The sequence below is a fragment of the Condylura cristata genome, unplaced genomic scaffold (assembly GCF_000260355.1).
Source record: "Condylura cristata isolate star-nosed mole 26May11 unplaced genomic scaffold, ConCri1.0 scaffold00018, whole genome shotgun sequence".
Lineage (NCBI taxonomy): Eukaryota > Metazoa > Chordata > Mammalia > Eulipotyphla > Talpidae > Condylura > Condylura cristata.
Window position 1 is genome coordinate 28,196,365 of NW_004567119.1, and position 11,470 is coordinate 28,207,834.

At 38.3% G+C, this 11,470-nt stretch overlaps 1 protein-coding gene across 2 annotated transcripts in view; it reads left to right on the plus strand.

Moving 5' to 3' along the window:
* Positions 1 to 117: 117 nt before the first annotated feature.
* The window catches only part of MIA3 (melanoma inhibitory activity family, member 3), a 53,702-nt gene continuing 42,349 nt past the window's right edge, over positions 118 to 11,470 (plus strand). Inside the window, exon 1 of one of the 2 annotated variants that reach the window (XM_012726822.1) lies at positions 118 to 140. The gene's annotated coding sequence lies outside the window, so the exon portion shown is untranslated. Of the gene's footprint in view, positions 141 to 2,135; positions 2,162 to 11,470 lie in introns of those variants that run through there. The other variant, XM_012726823.1, reaches the window with a different exon arrangement.

Below are 11,470 nucleotides of genomic sequence, written 5' to 3' on the forward strand. Positions count from 1 at the left end.
GTTTGAGCATGCGCGATAGTGGGCGTCTTGCGGCGCGGAACCGCAGCCCGGCCCTCAACGCCTCCTTCTGCGGAAGAGGCGTCGCTCTCCTCGCCTCAGCCTCGCAAGTGACCCGGAAGTAGCTGTGCACTTGCGCCTCGGTGGGTGTTTATGTTTTAGTCTTAGCGGGTAAATTGGAGAGTTTTACCGCAAATGGAGGGTCCGACGAAATGAGGACGGATGGATGAGGGGAGCAGTCAAAAAAGCAGATTGTCACTTTATCTGAGTAGTTCACTTTGCAATGACCTTCCGGTTTCTGCTTGCCTCACACCGCACTGCGCCTTGGAGGTGTAGCTGGTGATCCTGAGCAGATAAAGCTTGGCATTGCCTCAGACTGCCTTCTTGCAGTCCCTTTTCTTCAAGTGAAGCCTTAACTTTGAATTTAAGAGATTCTGGCTGCCTTCTCACAATTTGAGCAAGAATGTCGTTTTTCTTCTCAGCAGGGTATGGTTCTGCGCAGAGGGATGAGGGCTTTTCAGGAAGAACTGTGACAAACCTGTGTAAAATAGGTATGGGAATTAGGATGGCTAAATGTGAAATGAGAAACAGTTGAAGGATTCTAGAGAAAATGACCCCGTAAAAGGAGAGCACAATATGTACCTCCAGTATTTGGAAAATTTAATATGAAGAATTAACTCTGAAGAAGAGGCAGTCCTCCTCCCACCCACACCCCCCAGCATGAGAGAACTGGACTAGGGCTGGGAGTGAAAAATTAGAGAGATGCAGTTTGCAGTAAATGCAAGAATTCTGTTTATGACTAAGACTGCACAGGCTCCCATAGGAATGTGTTTCCCCTACCCAAAAGTGAATGAGAATGAGAATATTGTCGAGACTAAAGGATTTGGGCATGGGAATTCCTGCAGTTGCTACAGTTTCTGTGTTTTCATCAACATTTTGCATAGCTATGGGCCTGCAAGCAAAGTTGCTTTTACTGTTCTTTGTGACATTAGTTCTGTCCCACTCAGTGGTGCTGTAACCCCAAAGGCAAGGCTGACCTTGATGTGGGTTCAGGACATCACAAAATAACAGCCATGAGCTCCTATCTAGAGACTCCTTCTGATTTATTTTCTTGCTTTGAGGCATAATTTGAGTCGAAGCAACCCAAAACTGATTTAATATGATTGGAAATGCGTGCCTTCACAAAAACGGGGAATAAGTTTCTGACTTACCGTAGCGTTCTTGGTAAATTCTGTTAATAAGTAGATCGCATAAGGTAGAAAACTACATGTGCTACTTACCTCTTCCCTGTCACCTGGTATAACTGGTAAAAAATAGGTCAGTGAGAAGAGAGTAAAAAGAATATCGTTATAGTACATCCAATAATATAAACGTGCTGTTTGCACAACAAAAATGCAAACAGTAATCAGAAGACTTTCTGGTCTTTGAAAGAAAACATCTTTATTTATTTTATTTTACAAAAGTTTATTTTTACATCATTTTGCACATTTTTTTTTCCATCTCGATTGTAATCCCCGCGGGTTTCCCATCACCAAATCACCCGTGTGCCACCACCATAGTCCCGTGCATTTCCCTCCCTTCCCCCCCCCCCCATTTTTGATCCCATAAGAAAGAAAACATCTGAAGGAACAAAAAGATGTTCTTACAAATACATTTTGCTAAAGAACAACTTTAATATGATGATGAATTATATTTTTTTTAAAGTTGCACACTGTTACTTAGTTTTTCCACAAACCCTTTAATTATTCTCTTGAACCCTTTATTAGATTCCCTGCAGTCACAAAGAATAAATTCAGACAACAAAATAATTGGAAAGACATCATCACAGACTATGTCATAACTAATAACGAGAGTAAGATAAAACAGGAATGTGGCAAAAATAAAAGCCCAGAAACAAAAACAGCTCACATAGAGTGTGGGGGGAAAAGGTCATAAATCAAGTAGTACAATAGGGTCTCATCCTGGGCTCAGACTTGACGTAAACCTGTCCTTACAGACATAGCATCATTTTATTTGCTCCATTGGTTAAATGAACCACTTACGTAAAGCAGTCCTTTCTTTCTAGTGGAAAGAAGCCATCAGAGGAGAGAATCTCTGGAGGATGAAACACCATACTTAACTTGGAGGCGGCACTTGGAGTCAACAGACAGCATCTTAGTTCCATGTGAGGCAGGCCTCCTTGAAAGGACTTTACATTTTGTGTGTCTTGCAGATTAGTTACTGGGGTGCTCTTTCAGTTGTGTTAGCCTTGGCATTATTCATTTTCAAGATATGTCCATTTGAGTTTTAATCTCAGTCTTGGTTCTTTCTCTTGGACTAGATTCTGGCTTCTCCATTAAGTTTTCAAGGTCCTTATTAACTACTCTCTATTGTGCTGAAAATTCATTCTCTCTTAGCACTGCTTAGTCTTTTGTATCACTTTTTAACCACTTTTGCAGCAAGTAAACATGGATAAGCTTTGTAGAGTCTTATTTATCCTTCCTCCCCTCACATACACACACACAGACACACACACACACGCTTAGGTATGCTAGGTCACAAAATTCCTGTCACTTTTATAAACTTGACTTCTGATTATGTTCTCATTTCAACAGGATGGCCACTTTACTTGGGGCCTCACCCCTTTAATAATGGAGTTGACATTTTGTGTTTTTTCTCAAGGATCACAGGCATGAGTATCAGTGCCTAGAAATAGTTGCTTTAAGCAGTTTGTCTAGTTTTATACTCTCTGGTGGCAGGAGTATGAGTCTAGTATCAGCTACCTTATCATGGTTCAAAGTAAATTACTAATATCCTTGTCCATAAATAGCTATAGAGATACTCATTTAACAGACAAATTACATAGAAACTTGGTAATGTCTTATAGGTTCAACAACAATTGCATTATCTATGTAATCTAAATACTGAGGAGTAACCTCAATAGTTGTCTGAAAAATAAACTGGTCAACATTTGCAAGACAACCAGACTGAAATAATCATCTATTTTACTCATAGCATAATGAGTATGGGATCTACATACTCATATTCAGTATAAAAACAAAGTTGAATGAAAAGACGTATTTAAAAGTTCCACTGTAATCCAAGCAATAACTTATTAGGATAATTTCACTTACTAGGTGATAGTCTTGAATTATTACAAAATACTAAGAAACACAATCCACTCATGGATTAAAACATTCTTCCCCAACTGTCTTGATAAACTGTGACATTATCTACCAAGTAAAGATTCAACCCACTTCAAAATTTTGTAGTAAAGATGTTTCTTAAATGTTATTAAAACCTGACATGACATGATGTGAAACTTTCTAGTCCTAAATGTGTACCTTTTCCAAGGAGGAGGAATTGGTCCTGGGTAATGATCCTGTTTCCTAAATGTCACTCTTAACCATAAAAAAAGGAAAAAAATATGTGCATACTTTCAATGACCTTTAACTTGAAATCTACACCAAGAGACAATAAACCTTTGGTATAAAAAAGAAACCAGTAAATAATTTGACTTTGTAGCATTACATTTTCTTTCACCACTATTCTATTCTGTTGTTGCTGCATAAAAGCATCCATAGATAGTGCAAGTGAATGAGCATGTTTGTGTTCTCATAAAACCTTATTTACAAAAACAGGTGTCAGGCTAGATTTGGACTCTGAGCAATAGTTTGCTGGTCACTGCTCTAGAGTGCCAACCAATTAATGATGGTCACAACTGAGATTTGTTAGGATACATACAAACACATATACATTTTTTTTTCATTTTCAATTTTTTAAACATAATTAGTTTATTTTTTTTTATCATTTTGTACACTTTTTTTTTTTAAATTTCAATTGTAATTTCAATCTGTGGGTTTCCCACACCAAGTCACCCATGTGCCATCACCTTAGTCCAGTGTACTTCCCTCCCCCCACTGTTTTTGATCCCATTCCCCACTCCACCCCCATAAAATATCTCTGGTATATAGCTGTTCATTATTATTATTTTCTCACTTGTCCCTTACACTCCTGCTATGAGTGAAACCATCTGGTATTTTTCTTTTTCTTTCTGGCTTATTTCACTAATCATGATCTTTTCCAGCTCCATCCATGTTGCTGCAAAAGACGTGTTTATTTTTTTGGTTGCTGAGTAATATTCCATTGTGTATATGTACAACATCTTTTTAATCCAGTCATCTACTTTTGGGTATTTGGGCTGTTTCCATGGCTTTCCAATTGTAAATAAACATGGGGGCACAGGTATCTTTTTGAATCAGTGTTTTTGGGTCTTTTGGGTAGATACCTAGGAGTGGGATTGCTGCATCCTATGGAAGCTCCATGTTAAGCAGTTTGAGGAACCTCCAAACAGTTTTTCATAGTTTGCATTCCCACCAGCAGTGCAAGAGAGTTCCTTTTTTTCCACATCCTCACCAACATTTTTGTTGCTAGTTGTTTGAAGATGTGCCATTCTCACTGGTGTGAGGTGGTATCTCATTGTGGTTTTAATTTGCATCTCCCTTATTACAAGTGATGCTGAACATTTTTTAATATGCTTGTTGGCCATCTGCATTTCCTCTTTGGAGAAGTGTCTTTTTAGTTCTTTTGCCCATTTTTGATGGGGTTGTTTATTTTTGTTGAGTTTCATTAGTTCTTCATATACCTTTGTGATCAATCCTTTATCGCTATTTTTGTGTGAGAAAATTTTTTCCCAATCAGTGGAATGTCTTTTTGTCTTTTGTAATGTCTCTTTTGCTGTACAGAAGCTCTTGAACTTGATTTATTTATCCTTGCCTTCACTATGGTTGCATTGGGTGCTATATCTTAAAGATGTGGCTGAAGTGTATGTCGTGTAGTAAACACATATCATATAATTTTAAAGACAGGTAATAATATTAGTCATGATTTTATATCCAAAAAGATCTACTAATCACTGATACCATCATACAGCTCAATCATTATGATGTCACTGACTCTGTATTGCTTCTCCTGGGTTTGCTGCTGATCTGGGTAGATGTAATGCTGCTAAGAAATAATTTTGCTATTCTGGTATAGAGAAATCTAATTACAGTGGGGAAAATGAAATTAACCATCATGAAGATGATGTGTATTTCTTTCATTACAGTTACTCTTTTAACTGTACACAGTGAATCTCAACCTATATTCCCTATCATTGAGAAACATGTTCTTTTGTTAAGAATAAAGAAAAACCTTTTCCATGTCCATTCTAAGTAATTCAAAGTGTATCTATGATTTCACTATTGATTTTATAAAGAGTTAAAATTTTAGAAGATTTAAAATCAGTACACAGGAGAGGGAACAGATGTGGTAATGTGGAAGTAGAACATTAAGAGGCCCCTCTTGGAGGAAGGCAACTACAAATTTAGGAGCGTATGACATCTGTCAAGATAGTATTAGCTTTAATGACCAGCAAAACAAACAAAAGAAAAGACGTGTAAAACAAAGTCACTTGGACTTATAAGGGATCTTTTTTCAGGTTGATCTTATAATCCCTTTTATCTGGTAAGAGAAACTACAAAATAAGGAATATGCCACAGAAAAGCTTTGCTTTTCTTATGTGTATGAGTCTAGTGTTAATTTTACTTCCTCTTTCTAGAGTTATGCTGTCTTTAAATGTGCTAGTCTGAATTGAGATGTACCGTACCAGATTTCATATAAAATATAACATTTAAAATGTCTTTAATAGTTTTTAAATTGTTTGCAAGTTGAAATGAAGATATTTGGATATTGGTTAAATAAAATATGCTGCTAAAATTAATTTTATCAGTTTTGTTTTACCTTTTTAATGTGACTTCAGAAATTTTGTATTACACAGGTAGCCGACAATACATTACTATTGGATGATATTGTTCTAAAGAATTATGAGAAATATCAGATTGTGTTTAGATTCTCTGTTTAATCACTCTGGCTTGATGTCATTCCTTGGTTCTTTTATATACTCTATGCTATTTCAGGTCCCATGTAGATTTAAATAGGAATGAGTTTTTATAGCTGCAGAGCATCGCTGCTCTTTGTGTATTCACTTTTTCATTATCTATACTTACTGGAGTACCTTTTTCATAAAGGTATTTATGTTCCTATTCCTAATTTCATACTACATGAAGATACTGAAGTTTCAGGATATTTACTTTTTCTGTGTATGGCCTGCTGTGTGATTGGTTGTTATCCTTGTGATCATGTTTTCTCCCTCTCACTTCTTGTTGCCTTATGTTTTGGAGTTGTCAAACACAGCTCAGGAGGGTGTTCAGAGTGGGTACTATCTATAAGTGCTTCATTTGTGCTAAGTGCATTGATTTGAGTTTGTTTGAGGCTATTGTTGCACTATGAGCCATCCCTGTTGGCTAGAGGCCTGACATTTTGTTATTATTTAATTAACAGATATGAGGTAATATGTTAGCTCATTTGCTTCTTAGGGACACGCAGTGAAGTTTAGCATTCGACCCATTTCTATAGATGAGGAATCTGAGACCAAGAAAAATGAGTGACTTGCTTTGGGTCACACCATTAGATTCTGCTACCACATTTAATGTTTTGCACTAGATTCAGTAATTTGTATCTGAAAACTGGAAATGTATGAAACCAGTTTACCCTGTAGAAATTAGTTCTACTGGCCCCACTCTGGAATTTGTTCTATGTGTTTCTAAATCTCAAATGTTTGACTTATGTGAAAATGGTGCCAAGGTAAATGAGACAGAACCGGAAACAGGAACTTACATGCAAGCCTATATGTTAATGGCAATCTCTGATGTTTGCATTTCTTTCTTTGTACAATGGAAATTGGTATAATATTTGTTAGGACTAGACAAATAGTCCTGCTAATAAAAGACTGCACCCTGGATATGATTCACTCCCAGTAGAATACAGTTATGGAAATGACTTTAACATGGCTTTTTAATTGTAGTATTAAGTCTTCCAGTCCATGAATATGACATTTTCTTCCATTTATTTAATGCTTTTAATTTTAATCAGCAATGATTTATACACTTAAGTGTTTAGTTCCTTTACATCTCTTGTCAGATTAAATCCAAAATATTTCATTTTTTGTTGCTATTTTAAGTGTATTGTTCTTTTAATTTCACATTCTGATTGTAGCAGCATAATTAATTATGGTGTATGGTCTTGTATACTGAAATCTTGCTAAACTCTCTATAATCTAGTGGTTCTTTTGTAGGTTTTTCAGGGTAATACATGTTGTCTGCAAACTTTACTACCCCCTTACAATTTCAAGGGCTTTCTTATTTTTCTTTTAATTTTAATTTTCTCTTTTGATTATTTTTGTTTTCTAAATGTTTGATTTTTGCTTGTTTTCCACTGACTAGATCCTTTTTAATAATGTTGAGTATACTCATGATGATGATATTAAATGACGGTAACTTTAGTAACTGAGAGCTATCATTCTTTTTACAAAGATATATCTGAATATTAGTCAAAGTAAATATCCATGTAAAGCAATAGTCCGCTAGTTCGTTTTGGATTTTTTGCTTTGTCCACTAATTGAATTGTCATTAGTTTCACTCTACATATAAATAAGAAAAATCAAAATTACCTCTCCATCTGCTTTAATATCTGGTAGTATTTAGGAGAAAGTACAATTTTATTCAAATATGCTCTCCTCCAATAATAAATGTATTTCTGGTCCTGCTCCTAGTGTTGAGGATGCTGCTGCAGGGAAAACACAAATGCCATGGTCTCGTTGTATCCTCCCCCAGTACTATTATTTTTTTAAAGATTTATTTATTTATGCATGGAGAGGTGCAGGGGCAGTGAGAAGATTCATCAGAGACAGAGACAGAGTGGGGAGGAGAACAGCCAGACTGACTGAAATATACTGCTGAGGGGAGCAGTGGGTGAGACAGGAGAGGTCTGCTGCACCATGTGGGTCATCTCCCAGGCCGGAATTGAACTTGTACTGAAGTAGCTGTGGCAAGCTTCCCTGTGCTGTGCTTTAACCTGCTGTGCCACCAGGGAAGGCCCTCCCCCAGTACTATTTGTTGGAGGCTCTGAGTAAGTTAATAGTGTATTATGCATATAATACATAAGGAATCATGGGTTTATTCAACAAATCATTCATTAAGTATCTCACACATTCCATACATAAGACACATTCTTACACATTTATGTTGTAACAGTGAATGAAACCAATTCCCTGCTTCCATGGAGCTTATGTTTGTGGTAAGGAGGCAGGTAAATAGATAAACAAATGAAAGGTAGATGGTGAGTTCTCTAAAGAAAGATAAAGCAAGGTAAAGAGCTAACTGATCTTGAGCAGGAGCTCTCTTTATGTAGGGTGATCAGAAAAAGCCTCTCCCATAAGATACGGCATTTTCTCCGACAGTTGATGATGTGAGGAAACTGCAGCAGGTCCTTTAAGATATGTATGTATTTTATGGGGGTCTGTTTTTTAAATAGGTTTCTCTGCTTAAAGTGAACCCTCAAGACCCTATTGGTGACATTGTGCTGACTTGTTAGTCAAGAGCATAATTTGGGGGAACCCTTTCAGGTTGAGGGACGCTTGCAAGTGCACATGGTCTCAAGCAGGAGTGGGTTTAGTTTGGCAACTAGTAGCAAAGAGAAAGTATCAGGAAATGGTACAGGGGATGAGTAGAATTGGGTCAAAAAAGATGTGCAGCCCAGATTAAAATCATCACTTTTGTCTTGGAAAAGGGAAGCCATGCTGGCAGCATGGAAACATGACAGAATTCATATTGTGTTAAATAATAAAATTCTGGCCCTCCCTGGTGGCGCAGCGGGTTAAAAGCACAGCACAAAGAAGCTCAAGCCACTTCCACATGAGTTCGAGCCCCGCCTGCCCCCCCCAGGTGACCACATGGCAAGGGGCAGACCTCTCCTGACCCCCCCCTCCGCCTGCTGCTCCCCTCAGCAGTGTACTTACTCGTCGATCTGCCTGTTCTGCTCCCCACTCTGTCTCTGGTGAATCCTCTCGCCCTCCGCATCTCTGGCCTGTACCCCAGTTCTGTATGAATAAATAAATCTTTAAAATAATAATAATAATCCAATCCAAGTAATTTTAAAAATCTAATTGGCTTTACGAAACCATTCATGAATTGGACAGCATTCCATTTAATGAGTGGAAAGGCTCTGCAAAAAGCAATGTCACAAGGAAAGGATTTTATAGGCAGAAAGAGGACAAGATAAAAGAAGAGAAAATTGCTTTGAGTTTAGGTAACCTATCTGTGGGGAATAGATAAAGATCTTGTGATAGATTATCTCATTTTCCTTAAGGGAATAGAAAAAAATAACTCATTTGTACTGACCATTAAGTTCTGTACTCCTGGGAACTGTTGAAGCCCAAGGTATGTTGAAATCATAGTTAGATTAAGTATTAAGTCTTCGTGGGCTTAGCATAAGCACTGCCATTTTAGGCTTGCTCTTTTCTTTTTTTGACATGTGAAAGGACCACTCTGATTGCTTTTGAGACAGTAAGCATTGGGAGGGCAAGGGCAGAGGAGAGAGAGTAGTGAAAAGGCTATTGCAGTTTGTAGATAAGAGATGATAGTGGCTTAGTACACAGTTCTAGCATAGGAGCTGGTGAGAAGAGGCCAGGATCTGGACACATTTTAAATGCTCATATGGACTGAAAGAGATAAAAAAAAAATTATACCGTGTGATTCCATATATATCAAATTTTAGAAAATACAAACCAGTGTATAGCAATAAAAGGTTTTTTGGGAACAGGCAGGGGAGGTGAGAGAGCATGAAGACTCTTAAGGGGGAATATTAATTATCTTGATTTTAGTGATGGTCTCAGGGTTATAACATGTTAACAAGTACCATATTGGACACTTTAAATGTGTAGTTTGTATATGTCAATGATTCCTCAATAAAGCTATTAAATGAAGAAGATATGAAAATGAAGGATGTATAGGATTGATGGATTGGATTTGGGGTGTGAGAGAAAGAGCTGGTCTGTAAGTCTTTGACTTGAGTGCCTGAAAGACAGAAATTACATTGAGATAGGGAAGACAAGGAAGGAACAGGGTTTGAGTAACAAAGAGTTTGGTTTTTAACATCTAGATGCCTAGTAGGCATACTTAATATTCTAAAGTAGATAAGCACCTATGCAGTTGAAAAGAAATGAACTCCTAAGGGCTCTATTACTTGGATGGTTGGCAACCTTGTCCATTGTCCAGTCTCCCTTGGCAGTGTGGGACTACACTGGGCCAGTGTGGCATATCATGATCTCAGTAGACAAACATCTGTAGACATGTCTTTCCCCTCTGCCCATCTTCAGTGTTATAAATAGCAAGGACAGCAGGTCATTCTTTCCTGTTGTTTTAAAATAACCCAATTAGTTTGAGTATCCAACTGATGTCTTTGTTTGGCATTAGAGGTTTACAAATGGCCTTGGTAGAGACCCCATTGAACACTCAGAGGTTACAAGTGCAGAGTTCCAAATGGAGCAGTGTAGCAGTCATCACCAGGCTGACCTGTGTGCTTGTGATCTTGGTATTCTTTGTCTGTACTTGTGTTTTATTGCACATACAGATGTTGCGTTGAGACTTAAAAGAGTTGTGTTCTTTTTTGTGAAGAAACAAAATACAAAAATTGATTGTTGCTTGATGGAGGCTTTACAGAGATGTGATTAAAAGGAAGAGTGCTACCTGGGTTTGGTTACTCACCTAATATGTGAATGTCTCAGTGTTCTCATCTTTAGAATAAAGATATTAATAGGATCTACTCTTGTGAAGATTAATTGATACAAAGACCATAGAATAACATTCAGGGACTGTTCACTGCTATTAATTAGCTTTTCACTGCACTGACATTTATTCTTTAGTGGTTTCTGCCAGCTGGTTTCCACTAAATTGTGTCTTTAGTGGAAAACTAAAGGACCACCAAGTTTTTCTGGAGATGTACATCTTTACCCATACTCAAGTGCATTGGGTAGGATCTGGAGACACAGCAGTATAAAATGTCACCACAACAAATTTGTATTGGCTGAAAATACTACTTCTGGTGGATAATCACCTAAAGACACAGATTTTCAAGAGGCTCGAAAGAGAAAAACAACAATAACAAAACAAAAGACCTAGAGGGTGATCTGTCTGTCACATCACCCGCTTGCCATTCCACATACACCCTCTCCCCCCATCAAAAGTGAGCATATTGGGGCTCTAAGGGATGTCCTGGGATTCTGAAGGGGAATCCCCACCAGAGATCAATAGTGGCAGAATTTGGATAGGATCCATAGTTCAGCAAAGGAGGTGCCAAGGAGGGGGGGGTGTTGGATAGAGGGACTGCTTTGGTTGACCCTGAAATCCGAAGTCTAGAGAAGACCCCAGAATGGGTCAGCTGTTGGGACGGAACCACGTTGGGGGTTACGAGGGAGTGCTTGGCGCCAAGAAGGGGGTCGCGAGCAGGGCAAGGGCCGATGCCCGCGAGTCCCGGTTGCCACGGCAGCGGCCGGGGCGGGGCCTGGGAGGAAGGGGTGCTCTGGTCCTCCACTCCCGAGCGGGCGCTGACGTGTCGC